The sequence below is a fragment of the Mchenga conophoros genome, linkage group LG13, assembly GCF_057382185.1.
Source record: "Mchenga conophoros isolate Kocher_MC1m ecotype Shallow Benthic linkage group LG13, M_conophoros_male_GT1.1, whole genome shotgun sequence".
In the NCBI taxonomy this organism is placed as follows: Eukaryota; Metazoa; Chordata; class Actinopteri; order Cichliformes; family Cichlidae; genus Mchenga; species Mchenga conophoros.
Genome location: NC_140538.1, coordinates 28,570,185 through 28,576,435, shown reverse-complemented (window position 1 = coordinate 28,576,435; position 6,251 = coordinate 28,570,185). Strand labels below are relative to the sequence as shown.

General features: G+C 40.7%; 1 non-coding gene across 1 annotated transcript; it reads left to right on the top strand.

Annotated features, from left to right (window-relative positions):
* The first annotated feature begins 5,356 nt into the window (after positions 1 to 5,356).
* trnai-uau (transfer RNA isoleucine (anticodon UAU)) lies at positions 5,357 to 5,450 on the top strand. The gene is made up of 2 exons: positions 5,357 to 5,394; positions 5,415 to 5,450. It is a non-coding gene; the product is annotated as a tRNA-Ile (tRNA).
* Positions 5,451 to 6,251: the final 801 nt, after the last annotated feature.

Below are 6,251 nucleotides of genomic sequence, written 5' to 3'. Positions count from 1 at the left end.
ATATATATATTTTTTTTTTTCCATGGCTCCTCCACTGAGGGCGCTGCCAAAGCCTAAAGGCAGATGTCTGGCAGCACTTTGGATTCAAGAACTGTGAATACAGTGAAGAGCTGGACAAAAGCAAAGCCATATGGTAAAACATTGTGGAAATACCACAAATCTCAGAAATCATTTAGCAAGGCATCATCCAGATATGCTAGCAAAAATACCCAACATGAAGCAAAGCTCACTCAAAAAGGCATTTGCAGTGAAGTTTGCATCCACTTTTCCACGTGCTCAAAAAAATAACCCAGTTTATCAAACTTTCATATGTAAAGACATACATCTGTCCAAATCCACGCTACATTTTCAGCAGCAGAGAAAGTCGCTATGACAGCTGGACATCCAGAGCAACAGATAATTACCTGACCGTGTCCCATGTCTTACAGACAAGAACAACTGAAGCAAGCCACACAGCAGTTAATTTATCTCAAATAATGTCCAAGGCAATAGAAGATTGTGAGCTTACAAACAAAACTCTGTCATCATAACTGACAATGCTACAAATATGGTGTGAGCTGTGGAAATAACGGGCTGGTTGCACATTGGTTGTTTTGCCCACACACTCAATTTGGCTTCAGAAGTAGGTCTGAAAGTTCCAGCTGTTGCTCAGCTGCTTGGCCGAGTGAGACGCATAGCATCCTTTTTTCATAGCAGCACTATTGCAAGTCGCAGGCTTAAAGAGAAGCAAAAGATACTGAAGCTGCCTGCCCATAAGCTGGTGACTGATGGGGTGACCAGATGGAACAGCACGTTGGAGATGCTGGAACGCTTCCTACAGCAACAACCAGCGATCTCTGCAGCTCTACTTTCACCTGAAGTGAGGAGAAGTGACAGTAATCTCTGTACTCTTACAGAGGCTGATGGAGAAGATATAGTGAAAGCTTTGAAACCACTGAAAGCAGCCACACTGGTTATGGCTGAAGAAAAATCCCCAACTCTATCCATCACCTCTGCACGCACAACTGCTGGACAAGAGGATCAGTGTCTCTCACTGAAGTCAAACAACTTGAAGTCAAAGTATGTTTATGAAATGTGTGTATATGCCATGCATGTGTGTAACTGTAGGGATGCATGTATGACATGAGAAATTATTAATATAGTGCAAAAATGTAAATATTTTAAAAGTGTTAGTTAAAAAAAATTTATTGTTTCTTTGCACTACTCAAGTTTGAATACAAATAGTCATTTCCTTCCATTGCCAGTATTAATATGTTAAATTGTCTGGAGAGTTCAAAATTACTTTGCAAATTAATTTCTCTTTATCAATTAAGTTTTCATTTTTCTACAGCAAGAGTCTGATGGTGACAGAGTAGAGGAAACTGTCCCTGACATCTCCCTTGGTCATGTTGAAATGGATTATGCCCCTCCAACTAAGATATCAAAGGACTCTGCATTCATGTTTCTCCTTGGGCCAGTCCACTCACCAAAAAAAAAACCCAGCGTCACAGAAAACACTAACTGAAAGGGCAAAGGAAGAAGTGAATCGATACAGGGAAGTTCAACCTGTTCCACTTTCTAAGGATCCTTTGATCTGGTGGAGGGACCATGCAGGGGAATATCCTCTTTTGGCTCTCTAAGAAAAGCAGTATCTTTCCTTACCTTGGACCAGAGTTCATTCTGAACAAGTTTTTTCAACTGCTGGTGACATTGTTACTGCACAAAGAAGCTGCATGACTCCACAATATGCAGACCAGCTTCTCTTCTTGCAGAGTCTCCAAGAAGGGAGACGGTAGTTATAAGACTGACTGATTCAAACTTGAATCGAATCGGAGATTGAATCGGGACCTTGTGAATCGGAAGTGAATCGGTTGAAGAAATCAGTGACAATACCCAGCTGTAGTGTGCATGTCTAGGATTATGGTGTTGAACACTGAGCTGTAGGCCACGAAGAGCACCCTCACGTAGCTCTTCCTGTTCTTCAGATGGCTTAGGGTGATGGTGATGGAATCCTCTATGGACCGATTTGCTCTGTAAGCAAACTGGTGGGAGTCAGTCGAGGGGGGTAGACAGTCTCTGATGTACTGAGACAGTGTCCGCTCAAAACACTTCATGACTACAGACGTGAGGGGTATAGGTCTGTAGTCATAGAGGCTGTCTATTCCAGTCTTAAGGATAGGAATGATAGTGGAGGCCTTCAGACAGGTGCAAACAGTGGCATACGTCACGGAGAGGTGGAATAACCTGGTTAGATCCCTCTCCACACCTGGCGGGGGTTGCTATCAACGAGGATGCCCTCTATCCTCCTCCTGTAGGTTTCCCTGGTCTGTTTATAGTTCCTTTTCTGTTAGTACCTACTCGGGTCAGCTAGCCACGACTTGATTCAGCTTAACTGGTTTTCCATTACCACCTAATGTCCGTGGTTGTTGTCATAGCAACGAGGCTGAGCATGACGTAATTAGTATGCCACACGAACGCTACAACAAAGTTGGTTGTCGAGGCAAAGATATAGCTGCTTTTTGTCAGACTCAGGGATCACGGTGTTGTTTTTGTAGCCATTTCTCTCATTGACTCATTTAAAAAATGGCGGTTCTCATGACTCATCAAATGATGCTACTGACCGGTCAGTTGGCATGCAGTCTGATGGCATCACATTTTAGCATCTGCTCAAATCACTTTCGAACCCTTCCTGAGCAGGTACCATTTTAGTACCTGTACCAGGTAATATGACCTAATGGAAAACCCTGAAAACTGTGGCAAGTTGATTTGAGTTGGTTCTAATGGAAAAGGAACTTTTGATCCCCCTCCTCAGGTTGGCCCTGGCAGTGCTGTACAGAGAACTGTTCCTCAGTTTTGATCAGAACCTGTACTTCACTTGTCATCCAAGGTTTTCAGTTAGGAAAAACCTGGATGGTTTTGGTCACTGCCACATTCTCTTCAGAGCACCTAATGTAGAATAAGACAGACTGAGTGAATGTCTCCAGGTCCTGCTGTTCAAAAATGGAGCAGTCTCTCAGATTAATACAGTCCTGTAGCTGGAGAAGAGCATCATCTGGCCATGTTTTAATGACCCAGGCGCTTGGAGGGGTTTGTTTTTTGAGGTGGGGGGGGTGCAGGCAGGGATGAGGAGCAGAGAGAGGTGGTCAGGTTGTTCTAGGTGGGGGAGGGATGTAGGCCTCTAGGCCTGCTTGATTTTAATGTACACACGGTCCAGTGTCCTGCCTCCCCCGGTAGGATACTTATCATGTTGGTGGAATTTTGGGGAATACAGAGTTCATACTTGCCTTATTAAAATCCCTGAGCTATGTGGTTTTACTTTGCCTACTGCTTCCATGGCTGAGTTGCTGTTGTTCCTAATTGCTTCCACTTTGTTATAATATGACTAACAGCTGACTGTGGAATATGTAGTTGTGAGGAAATTTCACAGTTGGACTTGTTGCATAGGTGGCATCCTATCACAGTGGAGTTTTCTGAGTTCCTGAAAGCGATCTATCTTTCACAAAGGTTTGTAGAAGCAGTCTGCATGCCTAGGTGCTTGATTTTATACACCTGTGGCAGGAAGTGATTGGAACACATGAATTCAATGATTTGGAGGGCTGATGCTTTTGGCAATATAGTATACTTTGCTCAACTTCAGCATCAGTTTCTCACAAAGCAAAGCAGTGCAGGCAATCACTGTACTACCGGTCACTCTGCTCCCTTTGAGCAGAGAGTTTCATCAACCACAAACCTAATGCTATCCCTAACAAGAGCACTCTTCTTCTGTTCTCATGTTCTCTCCTTGCTGCACTACCATGCATCCTTACAGCTCTTCCTCTGTCATCGGCAGACTATGTCCCTGCTTAAAATTTATCTGATTGGGCTCCTCTATGCTGCAACTTTTCTACACTCGGGCTCTACAAAATAGTTTTCAGTACTCATACAATAACACTTATTGACAATACTAATTGACAAAAACCCCCCATAAATAATACTGCAAACCCTTAATGAGAAATGCTCTCTCTGGTTTCCACAGGTGATATTAGAGGTGATATTTAAATTTGATGTAATCGTGTGTGTATGTGCGTCTGCCATTGTTAGACGACATATTTCTCATTTATCAAAATTACCATGTTGTGGCAAACATGGTTTTCATTGTAAAAAAGAGGAAGGCAGATTCAAAATATTGAAACTGTTTCGTTCCTCTTCTATCATTGCTTCTGCATTCTGCATCAGCGTATTTTTGAAGTTTTAACCTTGTGAAAGATTATGAGTTATAGTATAATGATCATAGTTAATTTTAAAAATAAACCTCAAACATGCACTATGACAAATGTCAGAACCTTTTTGTGGTCTTTAGAGATAGAAAACTTTACATTCCAGGTCTCCAAAAACCCTGTTTCAAAACAAATGAAAAGCTGAAAGGTGTGGGGTTTTTTTGTGTTAACTAATTACTGTGGAAAGCAACAATCACGGTGATATAGTGGTGATTAAAATGTGTTCAGAATTTGCAAATTGAGAATATATCTTATAAGCCATAGCACACTACTCTCCCCCAATTAGCTGCCTAAATAACTTAAAATTAGTCGTACTGATATCGGCAATACTGGCCCTATATTTACTTGATATTGGATTGATACCAAAATTTGTAGTGTGCCACAGCACAGCTGTGAATGTGGGAAAGTGTGAAATGTCCAGGCAAGTATATACATGTTAAATGACAAGATATGTGTGTTCAGATAGCGTCAATTAACAAACAACTTAAGGTTTTTTATTTCGATATGATAATTCTTCATAATTAAACAATAAGAACAAATAGTCTGATGACCTGTAGTCATTATGAAACGACCAACAAAACATTATGAAGAATTTGAAATACAGTAACACATTAAATTTTTGTACAAAGTATCGGTATCGGACCAGTGTCGTTGATACCACCCTGAATTTTACTTGGTAACGGATCGGAAAGGAAATCAGTGGTATCGCACATCACCAGTCAGCGCCAAAATTCAGCCAGCTCTTCTTCTTCGTGCCACGCAAGTACTTCCGGGTCACGTCATACAGCCATATCATTGACCCAACAGTTACGCGATATAAAGCAGCTTTAGACAGGTTAGTTTGTTAGGCACTAAGACCTTCAGCTGACATGTTATTTAGCCATAAGTTAAAATGTCCTTGAATCATGACGCTCCTGTCATTACCGCTGTTAAACACGTCTTAGCAGCTTTTCTCAACATAAGTCAGTAAATGCACCGTTGGTCGTCATCGCGTTTAAACAAACATTATTCTCGCGATATATTCAATCACTATATCAAAGGTGTAAAATCAGTAAACATCAGTGACGTGACACCACATCTGTTTCAGGGTTATAAGCTCAACTGCAGGCTTAACACAGTGAGCTCCAGTGGCGCAATCGGTTAGCGCGCGGTACTTATATGACAGTACACTGTAGAGCAATGCCGAGGTTGTGAGTTCGAGCCTCACCTGGAGCAGCCTTTTGATAGTACGCCCTGAAGTTACCGGTGTTTAATCTTTTTTTGTAAATCGACCTCTGACAGCTTGTCACGCGCATCACAGGGTGATTGATAGACTTTTTAAAAATTCACTGTAAACAATTTATTGTCGACGCTCAAAGTTTGTACGCTGGCTCCATTTAAACTAAAGATAATACAAATTTAAATATGACAAGCCTACTTTTTAATCTAATTAGTTTTAATTATTAATTATTTAATTATTAGTTCTAATTATCTAACTTACAGTTTTAAATTTGAATGCAGGACTACGTAGTTATTAGACACTTAAGCGACACTTGCGCTTCAACGCCAGCAGGAGGCAGCAACTCTCCATCTCTGCGCCTTCTCACTCTGACAGGGAAGTGAAATGTTGAATTCGTATTCCCCCGTCTTGCACGATGTGATATTTTATATGATATTTTAGAAAATATAAAAACTTTAAGAAATTAATAGATGAATACATGAATATTTTTGCATTTTTGTGCAACGAATTTATTATATATACACAGTTTAGTCATTCCGTGTGTGTGCCCCACCCCCGCGGTTTCAAACCTTTTGCTTCCATTACAGAGCTTGTACTCAAGCTGCTGATATGAACACCATAACACGGTTTGAATACAAAAACAAATTTCAAAGCACGTGATTCACTGCTGAGCGACAAGTGTATGCAGTAGATTTATTTTTTATTCCTATTTATTCTATTTATCCCCTTTGTATATTTTATTTATATTTGTCTCTGTATTTATATGTGTGTGTGTGTGTGTATATATATATATATAT